Source organism: Bemisia tabaci, chromosome 5 (assembly GCF_918797505.1).
Source record: "Bemisia tabaci chromosome 5, PGI_BMITA_v3".
Taxonomy (NCBI): Eukaryota; Metazoa; Arthropoda; class Insecta; order Hemiptera; family Aleyrodidae; genus Bemisia; species Bemisia tabaci.
In genome coordinates, this window is record NC_092797.1 from 38,110,166 (window position 1) to 38,127,623 (window position 17,458).

The following is a 17,458-nucleotide window of genomic DNA, read 5'->3' on the forward strand; positions in this document are numbered from 1 at the left end:
CCCGCGCTCTTTTTTCGCCCGCCTTCATCGCTCCCCCTCTGTTTCCCCCCCGAAAAATCAAGCTCATGACCTTTCCGACGGAATTAAAATACCCTGTCCAATAAATCGTGATAAAACAACGAGGAGATACGTCTTTTTGGCCGCGCAACAAATTAACAGCACTCAGCTCGGTTTCCAGCACTTTGAAACAACGTTCGATCTTGTTCACTTTTTATTCTTCTTTATTAATAGCAATTACGCCACCGTCTTCCTGTCGTGCTCCTAGTTGTCACAATTGTCGCTTGAAATCAAAATTTCACTTCTTTTCCTCTCGCTCTTGATCTCTAGGACATAAGTCAAACTGATTAGTTCCCGGGGCAACCCTTTCGACGCACCAGGGGAAATTAGTGGCTATGATTACCTAAAAAGTGGTGCTCCACATGAATTCTTAATTAATGGGAACTATAACAAACAATAGTGGTATTTTTACAATCAAAGGATAATTTTACCCAATTAGTGATACGAGTCTGACTCTTGTCACCGCTTTAGGGGTTGCTGTCAACCTTTGACGGTCATCACTTGGTGCACTTACGACCAACCTCACCATGGAATTGGTTTAGGTTGAAAATAATTTTTTGGGTGCACTAGTTGCACTATTTCGCTCTAAATTAGTCCCAAAACTGAATAAATACAGAAATACACCTCAGTACATACACTAAGTGGGTTACGAGTGAAGTTCCCAAAGATACATGCGAAAGAAGCCATTTTAAAACAGCTGCATGCGATGCCCGCCATTTTTTGTTTGTTTGTTTGTTCGTTTTATTTTTGACCCTGAAAGCTTTAGAAAGCTTATGATGGATACACCAATCAGAAATCTCGTAATTGCCGCGCTAAAATTTACATTTCCGGTGAACTTAAATTTGACAGAAAAAGACACATGCATGCACATTCAAGCGGTCATCAGTCACACTTTGAAGGTGGTACTCGCACTCAGTTGGGTCCGGCCTGAGGATAAAATAACTAATTTAACTTAACATCAATCAACTTAACTAAAGCAGTTATATCAGAGATAGCAGTGTGACGGGACCCAATTCGTGTGCGTCCTTGAAAAGCCACCGGGAACATTTCCGGCAACTTTAATGTTCCGGGTAACTTCGATCCCTGGTCCATTCTTTCACACTGGAAAAAAAAAACACACACACATTGGATCTAGAGTCCAGACTCTTAAAAACAGTGACAAGAAAAAGTACTCTTGATTCTATCAGAATCTAGCTTAAATCAAGAACCAAGCCTCTTAATTTAAGCGGATTTCGTTTTTATTCAAGCAAAAATCCAATTGAATCAAGAGTATTTTTTCTTGTCAATGTTTTCAAGAGTCTGGACTCTGTGGTGTTTTTTCCAGTGCACCATAAAAGTACTCCAGTATAAATTAAAGCAAAGGCTTCAATTTCAGGGCGGCTAGGACACGGGAAGGCAACATTGGGGTCCTCCCGAGGAAATTTCGGGAGTTAGAAATAGTCGCGCCTAGTTCCTCGTGGCAATAACGAGGCGAGAAATCGTTGAGCGTTTTATGTTGGATGGTGAACGGCGATTGCGGGGACGCGACGCGCGCCGGGGGCAATAGCAAATTGAGTTGTCGCCACATTGTAAATCAACCGGGCTCTGTGTCCTCTTTTCGACACACGGATTCCTAAACTCCGCACCGCGGCACTCCTCCGGGATTCGGGCCCTCCGAGCCTCCGAGGGGGCTACGGAACGGAAGTCGTGGAGATCCATGTTGCCGGATAAACTGATCGTTAGACGTCTTCTGATGCCTTGAATAGTCGATTAGCTGAGGACGTTCCATCGATTAATCGAATGATCAGTATGTAGACATCAGAGACAAGAGACCCATCTCTGGGAAAAAAAAAAAAAAAACAAATTGGATCTAGAGTCCAGACTCTTAAAAACATCGACAAGAAAAAATACTCTTGATTCAATCAGATTTAAGCTTAAATCAAGAACCAAGCCTCTTAATTTGAGCGGATTTCCTTGCGATTTAAGCTTAAATCTGATTGAATCAAGAGTCCAGTTTCTTATCAATGTTTTCAAGAGTCTGGACTCTAGATCCAAGGTGTTTTTTTCCCAGTGTACGCGTATCTCGGCTATGTCGGAAAGCCCTGGATAGACGATCAAATTCCGATCAAAGTAGACATGCTGATGACTGATGGTTACCATCTACCATCAAATTTAGACGGGCCGCACTTATTTGTTCAAAGTAAGATCAGAATGGAGTGCCACCATTCATCATTTTCTGCCACAGGAAACATTTCTGCAAAGTTTTCATTTTAAAATTAAGCAAATTAATGAGTTTAAGACTGATGACTTCCGACTATTTGATGGTAATTGGTTCGGGACTTTGATCGTCTATCGAGACCTTCCCTGGTAAAAATTGGCGATAAGAGCTGCGTTTCAAAATACCATAGAAATTTTTATAGCCGGCTAAAAAAGGCTACAGAAAATCATATAGCTGGCTGTAGAATGCGGAGAAAATCATACGGCCGGGCTATACGAAGCGATAAAAAATGATGCAGCCGGGCTATAGTTCCTATCGTCGGGCTTTACACTTTATCGCCTGGCTGTTGCTTTTTCGCCATCGATTATAAAAAGCTTTAAGAAATTGTGTAGAAATTCGTGCGCTTTGGAAATCATTAAGCTTCATACGGAACCACCTTAATATTTACAAAACACACATTATATTTTCCTTTAATACATATTTTTTTCATCGATTAAAATGAGAATAAACCATACAGGATGTGCAAACATTTCAAAATCATGAGTTGAATAACGCTGACTTCGCCAGATTGAACATTAGAGCCCAACACAAAGCCAAAGCGGAGCGGCGACGCACTGGCGCCTACAAACCTAACAGGGATACTTCACACATTGCGCAACGCGTGAAGTATCCCTGTTGGGTTTGTAGGCGCCAATGCGCGTTTCGCGCTGGCTGCCCGCCTGCCGCGCCGCAGCGTGCCACGCCACGGCGCTTAAAGCAACTATTTCACACCAGAGGTATTGCACAGTATCATACGAAACTGAAGGCGCTCTAATATATTAGGACTGGCAGGCATCCATCAAAAGTACGAAGCTTTCCTCGCAAAATAAATCAAGATACTACGGCCCAAAAAGAGAGCAGTAGTCCAAAACTCACCTAGTCCTAGCATCCGTAGGTAATTAGTAACGTTAAGCATACACTTCATCGCCTGGCTGTTGCTTACTTGCCATCGGCTATAAAAGGCTATAAGAAATTGTGTAGCCGGCTGTAGAAGCTATTGGAAATCTTACAGCCGGCTGTAGTTCTTTGGTATTTTGGAACACAGATTCTACTGTCAATTTTTACCAGGGTTATGTCGGAAGCTTTTACTTTTGGGACTTCAACATTAAACTGTTGACTTACTTACATGGATGATGTTCAACAACGTGTTGGCAGTTTCGTTTTGCAAATAAATTGAAGTTTAGGGAACTTGTTCGGCTCGTGACGTCACCCAAAGCTCATCAGCTACCATGTGGGTAGGTCAACAGCCGAAAGAAAAGTTATGACTATTGCTCCCTTATAATTGTCAATAAAGGGCTGGACAGTGGACACACGTTTAAAGTGAAGCTTGAAAGTGGTGGCTGTTTAGCCAAGTGTTGCGCATCGATGCAACACTTGGCTAAACAGCCACCACTTTGAAGCTTCACTTGTTCTTCACTGTGTTCAGCCCTTAAGGGTCTGTTGAATCCCCGAAAGTAAAAGCTTTCCTTTTGTCACCAAGAGGCCAGTGGAGAGTCTCTTGTCTCTAATCCAAGCATACAGAAAAACTGGAGATGGAAGCTAGTGGAGAAATGTACATTTCAATGTTTCAGCAAGCCAACGCAGGCCTAATGAGGGTCGTCACAATGTTGGGTCCTGCGGATTGCAAAAAGTGATAGCATGGATTAGAGTGCCTTATAGACAGTGTATGGCCACTGATGTTTCCACTCGTGATTGGTTCAGCCATTTTAGGCTTTTTACGGAGCTCTTAGGATCCTAAAAAATTGCGGACGTCAAATGCTCGTCTAATCTGAGTGCAGCTAACGAGTTGCAAACATGACCATGAAATTCACTCAAATCTCGAGAGTTGACGTATTCAGTCATTTTTGAATCAAGTATTGTGCATTACATTTGAAAACGTCTTTTTAACTAGCACCTCTGGGGTTCATCATAGTGGAAGTTCAAGTTACAAACCTAGCTGCAAGTTCTAGTAACCAGCCTCGGTTGGTAATATGTGGAGCAAGGGATAAGAGATTGACACCAACCCCTTCTCACTCGCTCCCACTCTCCCCCACCTTGCAACCATTTTTTTGGACCCTGAGGGCTCCATTTAAGCCAGTGTCCTGTCTATTAAGGCACTCTAGTATGGGTGCATACTAGATTATCTTTTCTGATAACGTCTGCAATGTTAGAGCTCTTAAAGCTCTAAAGATTAAAAAAATGTCGGATTTCACTGGAAAAAAACACATTGGATCTAGAGTCCAGACTCTCAAAAACATTGACAAGAAAAAGGGCTCTTGATTCAATCAGATTTGAGCTTAAATCAAGAACCAAGCCTCTTAATTTGAGCGGATTTCCTTTTGATTTAAGCTTAAATCTGATTGAATCAAGAGTCCTTTTTCTTGTCAATGTTTTCAAGAGACTGGACTCTAGATCCAATGTGTTTTTTTCCCAGTGTTTATAAGCGGATTCAATTCCAATTCAAACATCAGAAAACTCGAACGGACAAAAACTTCAGAACCGATCATAGGATCGAAACTCTAGCTCTCGATTGCTCGGAAGATGGAAATCGAAATAGATTAATCGAATCTACCGAAATACCTCCTCCTCGACCCTCCCCTCCCCTCCACACCACACCCCGTTCACACGACCCGGCGGATCAGCGCGCCTCAAATTACGCTAAATTATTGGACACTCGTGGTGTGACATTGACAGTAAGTGCCGCTTTTCCGTATTAACAGATATTTATGCCGATCCGGATCCCAGCGGTGCAGTGACTCGACTCCCGGACTCGTTAATGATCTTATTCGCTCCGATTTTATTGGCTCCGGTGAAAAGGCGACGCGTGATGAGGACAGCTGTTGAAAATAAAGCAAGCTAAACGGATACCACCGAGGGCTTTTAAAAATAAAAAGGGGTAGCATCCTAAGCCGGTTAATTTATTTATACAGTTGCCAAAGTCATCCGAGAATGAGAGATAACGGCCCGGAGTCCAGTGGAGAGGCGTGAATGATCGACTGTCGATATTTCTCCATTTGAAGCTATGGTAAAGAATCGATTATTAAGGTGTTCGTTGCGGACACCCTGTTTATCGACACTTTTTCATAGGTTCAAATGGCGAATCAAGCGAAATATCGTTTTTTTTTTTTTTTTTTTTTTTTTTATATTTATTTACATATTCTCCTTGTGCAGGAATTATACATATTATATTACAATGTTTGACTTAAACTAGGCTTAAGACTAAGTTATTATGATAAGAAATATCGTGAAGCACACAACGCCACTTGCCCAGAGTCACCGGTTCGATTATCGATATTTTTCCATTTGAAGCTATGGTAAATAATCGATTGTTATGGTGTTCGTCGCGAACGCCCTATTTATCGACCCTTTTCCATAGATTTAAATGACGGATCAATTGAAATACCGCGAAGCACTCAACGTCACTGGCCCAGAGTCATCGGTTCGTGGGTGAGATTATCAGATGTCAGGGAAGCCACCCCTCTCTTATCTACCGGATCCATTCACTTTGGACCATGCCTCGATGCTAGAAAAGAAGTTCTAAACGACCTAGGTTTTGATTGATATGAGCAAGTTTGGTGTCTCGATTACCCGTTGACACTAAGTTGGTCAAAAAACTGAATATTTACAGAAAAGGGATGTGCTTGTGCTCGTGTCAGTTGTGTCATTGGGCATTACTACCATGGTAAGGAAAATAGTTACATGGGCATTCGGGCTTGCAAATACTTTTACGGATATAAAATATTCATTTTCTAGAAAACGTTCTAGTTATGTGATTCCTGCTTAGAGGTGAAAAGTTCAGTAGAGTGGGATCTTTCTGCAAAAATTACAGGGGCCGAACGTTTTATCTATTCAGAGGTTTAATTGGATCCTTCAATCCCCTGGTAAAGATTGGCGATACGAGCTGCGTTTCAAAATACCATAGGAGTTCTCATAGCCGACTAAAGAAGGCTATTGAAAATCATATAGCTGGCTGTAGAAAGCGGAGCAAATCATATAGCCGGGCTATACAAAGCTATAAAAAAGTGTACAGTCGGGCTATAGTTCCTATCGCCGGTCTTTACACTTTATCGCCATTGGCTATAAAAGGCTATGAGAAATTGTGTAGAAATTCGTGTGCTTTGGAAATCATTAAGTTTGATACGGATCTACCTTAATATTTACAAAACACACATTATATTTTCCTTTAATACATATTTTTTTTCATCGATTAAAATGAGAATAATCCATACAGGATGTGCAAACATTTCAAAATCATGAGTTGAATAACGCTGACTCCGCCAGATGAAACATTAGAGCCTAACACAAAGCCAAAGCGGAGCGACGAAGCACTGGCGCCTACAAACCTAACAGGGATACTTCACGCATTGCGCGGCGACGCACTGGCGCCTACAAACCTAACAGGGATACTTCACGCATTGCGCAATGCGTGAAGTATCCCTGTTAGGTTTGTAGGCGCCAATGCGCGTCTCGCGCACTTTGCCCGCCCGCCGCGGCGTAGCGTGCCACGGCGTCTGAAGCAACTATTTCACACCAGAGGTATAGCATAGTATCATAAGAAATTGAAGGCGCTCCAACATATTAAGAATTACAGGCATTCTTCAAAATTAAGGAGCTTTCCTCGCAAAATAAATTAAGATACTACGGCACAAAACGAGAGCGGTAGTCCAAAAACTAATTAAGTCCTAGTATCCGTATTTAGTAACGTTCAGCATAAACTTTATCGTCTGGCTGTTGCTTAATCGCCATCGGCTATAAAAGGCTATAAGAAATTGTACAGCCGGCTATAGGTCTATAGTATTTTGGAACACACATTCTACTGCCAATTTTTACCAGGGTCTACTAAAAAACTCAAGAATATAACTTTCCCGTTATGCCGCTTGCATGCAATTGAACTTGAGTCACAATTTGCCTTTTGAAACAAAAATAGGCAATTTTTCAAAAGGTCTAAAACAGATGAATCCTGTTTGTTGGGTTCTATCTAAATTCACAGTCAAAAACAGAGAGACATGTTTCAACTAGCACTAAAAACTTCGCAGGGCCTCTGTCCGTGTGTATTTTCGTGATGTTATTAATTGACTTCGCCTAGTTTCAGATTTGTAGCACAATTTAAAATCTTTTATAAGGAGTTAACACACGGTATACGGGCAAAGACTTTCTCTCGTTAAGATGCTCATTTTGGGTGCAAAAAGTAATACTGACCAGTGACAAACAACTTGCAACCGGTCAGCAGAAATTATTACACAATATGTAACTTCCTCATTGTTAATGACAGTTTTGTCATCGGATGTGGATCCTAATTTGCTGCTCCGCTGCTTCGTGAAATTCAAGAGGTTCCCACGAAGAGGAAAACAAGAGATTGCAGTTTTGCAAGTTTTGCGCCTAAAAACTGAGACGGGTAAATTAATTCAGGTAAAAGTAAAGTACTTCCGCTCTCTTTTGCCGGTGTGAGAGGACTTTTTTGGTCTGCTTATATTACGACAAGAGTGTTTTTGGGACGGAAATAAGACATGTATCACTATTTATAACTCTTCAATTGTATTCAGACTCCTTCAAGTACTTTGCAAGTTGAATTCGCTGCGTGTTTTGTTCGTGAAGTATATAGACTTCTGAAGCGATAACTACTGCAACAATGTAATGGTAGGAAGTATCTTTTTTTCTGAAGGCGATTTATGTGTACGAAGCTCAAGAGAAAAATGTACAACTTGGTATAAATAGCCATTTTCAAGACGGTAAAAACCATCTCTGTGCTGTATTTTCTGTGATAGATAACGCACTGAAGGCAAATTTCTGGAAAGCTTTTGTCGTATTTTTAACTTTGCGGGGATTATGAATGCAAGTACCCTTTCATAAAAGGGGGATTCGTTAAAAACGGTTAATGAGCACATGCTTTGGGTTTATGGAAGTCGATAAGCCATCTAGAATGTCAGTGCTTCTCACGATTCTGGGAACGATGGCGCCTCTGAAGATAAATATCATGACCGGATTTACGGAGAATGCTGTAGGTGGCAAATCCTCGAAGGTGGCATATTTTTGTGAACTTATTTAAAAGACTCATTTGCGAGGAAAAACGCGTGCTTTGCAATGTCAAATATGTGCTTCACAAGGTGTGATACAATGTGTTTGTTACATGAAGAGAGAAAGAAAGAAAAAAAAATTAAAAACTCCACAGATTCTATTCCACCAAAAAATAAGTCTAACTTATGGAAAACGAAAATAATTCTTTGAAAAGTATTAAGGTGGGCTTTCTTGTTCCCTCTATGAGCAATGTCTGCGCATTGCAATAACCTTAGAAGCGGCAAAGCATCAAATTTTGCCTCGACAAATATCGACGGTGAAACTACCAAACCACGTATCTCGTTTGCGGTGTTTAAAAATCTACGCTCGCATTTTATTTTTTTGAAGTCGACCAAATCAATATCATTCCTTGAAATTTTCACAGAATTTTCTTCGCACAAAGAGGAAAAATCACAGAAATTTTCAAGACTAGACGTTAAGTAGTTTTTCATTTAAAAAATAAAGTATGACAGGAAGTCTGCGACGTCGCAAACCGAGATACGTGGTTTGGTAGTTTCACCGTCGATATGTAACTTTTAACAGTCGTATCTACCATCGTGTGATAGAAAATGTTAGTTACTTACGATGAGATTCTAATAATCATGGAAAAGCTTAAACCTATTCATATTATTAGGAAATGAAGTTTCAAACTCGAATTTTGACAGTGAAAGAATTACTGGAAAATAAATACATATTTTCTCTAAAAAAATTCAAATAATTTTATTCATGCAATGAATTCAAATTCAAATTCTGCAATGAATGCTCTCTGGGCGTTTATCCTTAGCACGACCGAAAAAGGATGTACTGGAAAAAAAAACACATTGGATCTAGAGTCCAGACTCCTAAAAACATCGATAAGAAAAAATAATCTTGATTCAATCAGAATCTAGCTTATATCAAGAACCAGGTCTCTTAATTTAAGCGGATTTCGCTTTGATTCAAGCAAATATCCGATTGAATCAAGAGTATTTTTTCTTGTCAATGTTTTCAAGAGTGTGGACTCTAGATCCAATGTGTTTTTTTCCAGTGCTTATTTGAAAGAATGCGATTTGGTCATATTTACGTTGAAAGAAACCATGTTGCGTGGGCAACCCCGTTGCATTTAGTTCCTTTCAGCATAAACACGTCCATTTAAGAGTGTGTGTCGTTGATGGATGGCATTTGAGCGTGTGAATCGCGCCGCAACAGGACGACGTGGCGTCCGTTTCGGCCGAGTCCCACAATCAGTTCTGCAGTCCCCGATATTTATTTTCTCCTTAATTTGACTTTTTCCAGGTCCCTGCGTCCACTCGCGGCGAGGCCACCTTCCACCATCCACCATCCACCTTCCGGTGCGGTGCGGTGCCCGTCGCTTAATTAACAGCCGCCCGACCCCGACATGACTCGGACAATTTATTAGCTTTTATTACTCGCTAGGGAGCGCATCTTGGCCAGATCTTTGGCACCGCTTGTCTTAATTAGATCATAACCGTTTTTTTCACAGCATTGCCCAACAGATAAATTACCCGACGCTTTATTATCCCGCCATTTTTCTTTTTCACTCTTATTTATTGCGGCTAATGCACAGGTAGGCGCATAAATATCACGTGCCCGTGCCCACAACCCCCCTCCCCCTTCTTAGGTGCACGTATATCTACATGCTCGTGCGTTAAACTTGTCCGCTCATACTTTCTACGCTTGCGACCTTGAGTTATTGCCGTTCCATAAAGAACCATTTATCCTCCTCAACTGCCTCCACGTTGCCGTTTATTCTCGAATTCGAACTCTTTTACTTTCTTTCGTGGGAGGAATATACTCGGGAAACTTTCATCGCAAAGCTATGGAGTTTTATCTTTAGAGTTTACTTTCGGCTGAGATGACATATTGATTAAAATATGATAAAGTTCACCAGACTGAAGTAAAATTGTTTTAAACTTTCTTACAATTTTCTCTTGGATTGGGATTCCCAACGAAATCAGTCCAATTTATTTCACACCTTTTTAGTCTTCTTTCCCCAGAGGAAGCAAAATGAGTCACTAACGTTGAATAAATTTTACGTATTTATATCAAACGGAACTATGGGCATTATGACGTGAGCCCTGTTACGCGTCTGTTCTTATGGATCTCAGGGCTCATGTCTTAGTGCACATAGTTCCGGTTGATAGAAATAAGTCCAATTGAAATGTGGTTTTTTTAATCGCAAATAATCCGAAATATTAACCATTTTAACATTTTTAGTTAAGTGTATATAGGTGTACAGTAATAGCTTTCCGGAATATATCAGTGGCTTAGAGTGGTATTAGACCACGACAACTTGAATTCAAGGTATCGAGGAAGAAATGCAAGTCGACTCCATCGCTGACAATGTATTTTGAAATTTTTGGAGTCTGGTTTATAATTCTTAGCGTTGGATGAGGCATATTAAAACTCTTAAAAGAAACCGCAAGTGGGTCAATTTAGTCTCTAGTAACGTCTAAAATTCCGAATAATTCGTCTTTTTTCTCTAAAAACTGTTAGTCACAATATATTCCACGAAATTAAGAAAGCGAGATCAAACTACGCTGCTGGAAATTCTGGAAATGAGACGCACATATTAAACATTTTTGATTTTATATTATTTTCTAAAACTTATTTCAAGGGTGGATTCTATCTGTTTAGCAATGCTTAATTTTTGGGCTCAGTGCTATACAGATATTCAATGTAAAACTATTCTTGTTTCACTTTTGTTTTGGAAGCTTATGCCAACACATAACATTTGGGAACATAAAAATTCATGATTTCAATATCGTTGCGAACCCTCACGAATGTTACTTAAGAATGATTGGAGGAGCAGCAAATATAAAAATAAAAATAAAGGTAAGAAAAATAAGTAGACCTTTGACCATTTTTTATTCATTACATCCCTGAGGCCTTTCGGCTTATGCCATCATCAGAGGTTTGTTTCTTTGTAGTAGGTGTGTTTGTAGATAGTTATAGTACCTGATAACTTTTGTAGTGTTCAATATGGACCCTCTAATGATGATATAAGCCGAAAGGCCCTAAGGATGTAATTAATAAAAAAAATGGCAGCATGTGGTTAGAGATCTACTTCTTTTTATTACCTTTATTTTTATTCACCCAAATGTCGCTCGATATTTTCATTTTACAGTGTTTTGGAAAAGTTAGATGACTTTATTTCCCAAAACAAATCAAGCTTTTGACCTACTTATTCCAAGTTAAACTTTAATACTGCCCAAATCCTCGCCAAATTGGCTCCATTTGACTATTTTTATGACCGATGGTTAGTTCCACGTCGGATGCGAGCTGTTTTTCCTCGTCATATACATTTGTCATCGCCTATTATTCGGCACGCTGGTATCTATTCGAACACTCAGCTGAGCCGAGGCAAAGAACACAGGAAGAGCAGAGAGCTTTTTCCGTACAACAACACCGAAACGTCATCAAATCCGGAGAAACGCTTGTTAGTGTCAGGGATTTCGGAGTTTGTTTATAAAACAAGAAGAAAGAGGGAACGTGACGGCGCATTTTTTAGCTCAGGTTTTTATTGTTGAAAGAGTCTCTTTGATGTGAGCGGACGAGGAATTAGTGATGGGTACATTTTTAAGTGTGAGAGGATAAATGATGTGATTTTTAGTTTATTGTCTTATTTATTTCTTTTGGCAGTTATTTTAGGAGCTCCGCTGAGGACAGACGGGCGGAGAAATTAAGCTCGCGCCACGGTCACAAAATATCAGATCGTGTCAAAAAGAACTTATCACGACTCAAATTAGGACGAACGACGAATCCCGTGATTTATTACCAACCTGTGACAGACGTTCCATGAGTCATGTCGTCATTTTCGAAGTTTTGAAAAAAATTACGTCACATGTGAGAGATTATCACTTTTTTTTTACTATCTCATATGCGTCTCTGTAGATAGGGTTGGGAAAAAATAGAGTTGCGGTGACCTATAATAGGGATTTAAACCTACTTACGTCGCGCAAGTAAAAAAAATAAGCTAAAATTGGGTACAACCGTTCTACTTAACACGTTTCATGCTGTTTCCGCATAGTTATTTGACATCATATCTGCCGTGTTAGCGAGGAGAGCAGTAATAGCATGCTGGGATGAACCTCGAGACCTATAAAATCATGTGCTAGCCATGGCTCATACAGAAATGAACTTACTGCTCTCTTCGCTATCACGGCAGATATCCGGAGCCTACGGGCTGGAGTTTTGTCCTATGCTGAGAGGTGATCTGCAAATTGGAATTCTTATTTCGTCATTTCAGCATTAGCCACCAATATGCCCCCATTTTTGAGTAAAAAACAAACAACATAACAAACGCCATCAAACGAATATGCTCACTTTCCTGCTTTTAAAGGTAATTTGAATTTGTTCCCTTTTTTGTGACAAACCCTGAAACCTAACTACAGAGGTGTTAATGGCCATAGCTGCTAAAGGCACCGCTTTAAAATAAACTTACATTATACTACTACTACTACTACTACTACTACTACTACTACTACTACTACTACTACTACTACTACTACTACTACTACTACTACTACTACTACTACTACTACTACTACTACTACTACTACTACTACTACTAATTGGTTTAAAAGCACTTTCGTTGTTTGTTTTGTTGAGGAACTGTCACATGACGCAGGCCTTTTTAACTTTTGCGGAAAGTCATGCCCGCGCGGTCAGCACCAAATTTTATATTTGCTCAGCAGTGTACTCTTTAAATAAAAGGCAGAAACTTCTTACGCAGTTCGTGAAGTTACAGAGAGTGAATTTTAGAGCTTACCAATCGTGATTTCTAAGCCATTTTATGTAAAAGACAACGCCTCTTTTCACTCTGAAAAAAGTTCGTGACGGATTTCTATCTAAATAATCTTCAATCCCCTTTTAAGGTACGACTTTAAATTCAAACGAAGTAGCCTGGAAACGAAGCAAAAATCTTTCAGTACTTTTTGCTTTCTCCGTTTAACTATTGACGTCAAAGTTTACGGAGAAAAAATTACGGAGACGACTTCCAGAGATTCTTGATTTCCGCTTAACTGATGGCAAATTAAATAAAATCTAGGAAAAACGTCAAGTCTATTAATGCAAAAAGTCATCGCTTTTGCGGGGAAAAAACCTTTCAAAATTTGACGTGTTAAAATGATGCCGTGCTTTCGTGTTCCTCGACTGACATGCGTCAAAAATAATTCCGGTCCTGCCATAGAGCCTTTCCCGACAAAACATCTCTCATGACGTCCAGAAATTGAGGAATTTTCCACTAAGATATGAACACATGAAAACACACCTTACACGTGTACTATCCTACACTGTCGCGTGGAGTTATTAGTTTTTCACTTTGTTCGATTAAATTTTAGGCAGACGATGCGGGGAAGTGGCACTTTTTTCCAAAAGTAAAGTTGCCGCAGCTTAGAACGTATTGAATTTTCTATTGAATTTTACTCCTTCTTTGACAATTTTAAACTCTTTTGATGGAACTCATCTCTAATCTCCGCCAGATAACTGTTTTTCGTGAATGAGAAGATTTGAACTGAGGTATTTTATTTACGAAACTTTGCCATTAGGGAGGGAAGCCCTCCTAATGGCTCCCTGTAATGGATGCCTTTCAATCAAAAGGAACTATACCCATTGTGGCATGAGCCCTGCTATGCAAGTATTCTAAAGATCCCAGCCCAGGGCTCATGTCAGAATGGCTTTAGTTCCTTTGGATTTAAAGGCATCCCTTAAATAAAACCCATACACTCATGCTCATCAGAGATTGGCTTAAAAAAGCTCATAGTGAACAGGACAGGTTAATGTAAAGCTCTCCAAATTTGCAACCCTAAAATGGATCGCGTTAAGCAGAAAGGAATTCAGCCACATCAGCTATTGACAGTTTAATTGGGCAATTTAACTTTTCAAAAGAGAACGTTTGTGCGGATTTCTTTGACAATTTTGAGAGATTTGCTTCGCACTAAGGTGAGGTTGGGTAACTGGGCGGTGGGTAACTGGGCAGTACCCTCTGTATTTCTACCAGATTAGTGCAAAAATTGTTTTCACTGTTGGCATACCTTCATTATGACGTAAACCATCTAGAACATGTAAACATAACTTCAAAAAAAAATTTTATGGTGAATGGTGAAGTGCCGAAAATTGGACAGCTTTTTTTTCAAAACAACGCCGGAGGTGGTCCCGAAAAGAGCCTCATATCTCACTCCCAGCAAGTATTTTATTCAACTTTGACAATTCTTCTTCATGTATGATGTATTTGTGTAATGCGTGAGTAATTACAACGTAATTGGATGAAAATACTGGCTGCAAAGGGTTGATGCCCAGTTACCTTGAAAATTTTCCCTTTGTGGGGTAACTGGGCACCCACCCCAAGGTAACTGGGCAGGTGGCAGTGGTGGCACCTGCCCAGTTACCCATTGCAAGGTTGCTGTGCTTCGGTGTTTGTTTACTTCTGAAAATGTCAAAACTAATTGACTATTGTGGACTTTTAAGTGCCAAAGACCAATAATCAGGGTTCCCAGCACACTAAACTTCTAACTTAAGTCAATTATAGCATAACTTAAGCATTACTTAATTACATTTTTGCCGCTAACTGTTACGATATCACTTTTAACGACTTAAACATGGTTATATAAATTCAAATGAAATTCTCTGAAACCCTCATGAGAAGGACATTCCTTTCTGGCCAATGAGAATTACAAATAATGCCCCCCTTAAAAATTAAGGGAACTTTTTGGCGCCTGACTCTATCCCAGATCAGCCTTGCGGCTTAATTTTTTTTCATTTTTTAAAAATGTATCATGCTTAATCTCACTAAAAGTGGCCAAACGGTGTCCTGGTATACAATACTACTTTATAAGTAGTAATACAGAAAGTTCTAAGCATTTATCTACAAGGAAACAATTTTTTTTTACCGTTATTCAATTCTCAGATTTGAGGGTTTTTTTGCCGCTAACTGTTACGACATCATTCTTAACCACTTAAACATGTTTATATACATTCAAATGACATTTTCTTAAACCTTCATGAGCAGGACATCACCTTCTGGCCAATGAGAATTAAAAATAATGCCCCCCTCAAAAATTAAGGGGGGGTAGTCCAGTTACCCCACGACGTTGGGTAACTGGGTGAAAAAAACGGGAAATTTTTGAAAATTTGTGGGAAAAAATTGAAAGATGAAATTCGACTTTTGACTCTTCCTGCATTTAGACAAGGTGTTGTACTTACTAAAAAAAATTTAAAAGTAGCCTCCACTGTCAATATAATGATGGGAAAAAAATCATGAAGTTGAAATTTTGAAATTTTTCTCCGAACTCCTGCCCAGTTACTCAACCTCACCTTATGCAGAAAATACACTGAAAGCACACAAATCCGTACAACAGTTTTTATGAAAAAAGAAATTAAATTGCCCACTTAAATTTGGCAGAAGCTGATGCATAGGCTTGGTTCATTTCTGCCTAACGCAGTCCAAATGAGTTGCATGTTGCAAGAATTGAGACATTTTGAGAGCAATTGCGATGCTGCTATGATTGAGCAACTTATTTTTTCGTCTTAGAAGAAAAACGTGATCATCTGTAATCAGTTTCTATTTTACATCCGAACAACAGTGAATCTTAGACGAAAATTACAGTGCAAATTTCATATTTTTGCTTAATTTTAGTACTTTTATCGCAAATGATAAATATACAATCTTAGCAATATTGCAATGCTCTTGGTACCTTTTTGCAAAATGTAATCGAAATGAAGTTAAGCTTCTTAGTCTAGGAGAAGCCGTTTAGCAGAAAAGAACCAAGCCACATCAGCTATTACCGAATTTGACTGTACTATTCAATTTTTTACAAGGTAACATTTGTGCGGATTCCTTTGAAAATTGTAAAAAAATTTGCCTCGCACTATGCAGAAAATTCACTGAAATTTGCACGAAAATTCACACAACAGTTTTTATGTGAAAATCTGTGTAGCCCGATTAAAATTGTCAATAGCTGAAAGTGGCTTGGCTCCTTTTCGCTCATGCGGTCCAAATGTGGTTAAGCTGTTTCGTCTAGGAGCCGAAGATTTGCGACGAACGCAACCTGCCCTTGGGCCGGATGGTGTTGAAAAAGGGATAGGGTTGCAACATGGCACCTGGGAGCTGAAACGACTTGGCATGTCTATAAATGAATTTCAGTTGTCAGCAGGAGAACGATGAGTGATTTCAGCCCGGGAACGGGGAGGCGCTTGAGACGGTTTCTTTTATCCGCTGCGATGATGGATGAATGGTGCTCGGTGCATCCTCGTTAGTCTCCATTTCACTCCTATACACACACGCCGCCCGGCTTCCCTTCAACTTGCCAAACTTTTTCCATTGAAATCGAACAAACTTTGACGGGGCATCATGGTAACCGTGTGTTTTTAGCATACGCCGCTGTGGATTCTTCACAGGAGGAGAAACTGCCGCATATCCACGCCAAGAGAGACGGATTTTGAGTTGTTGATCGGTTTTGCTCGGTAATGAAATGTGTGATAGGCGACGGAAAAAGAGGGCTTGGAACTCAAATCATCACCTTCCGGCTAAAGTATCAAAAGCGTCATGTGATGTTCCAAAATTTCCGCCGCCATTGGATTTTTTTACGGAGAAATTGTTGGTTGAATGTGTTTGAAAATTTCACTAAATTTTATCGGCAGCACAAAGAAAGTTCAGTTAATTTTTTGGACAGCTTCGGCGAACAATTTCTCTGTAAAAAAATAGAATAGGGGCGGAAACTTTGAAACGTCGCATGGTGCTTGTGATATTCTTCGGTCGAAAGGTGACGGAATATCGATGGCGAAAGTAGAAAACCACGATTTTCCACCACAAGTAGCACAGATTGCAATAAGATGGTGAAATTGCTGCTGCTACATCGGAGTGTTGTGTATATTGACTATCTACTGATCGAAGGAATACTTCTAATTGAAATTTATTGCGATAAAATTTAAATAGGTTGCAATTGTTCATTGCATTGCTTATTGCCTTTTTTCACAGATGGAAATTATTTCATTGATTGTTTAAAATCGGAAATTATGGATCAAATATTGCCATCAAATATGGTAAAAATATTACCATTATGAGGAAAATTGGAATTTTATTGCATTAAATCGCAATTGTATTTCAATATTTATATTGCACTGAGCTACTTG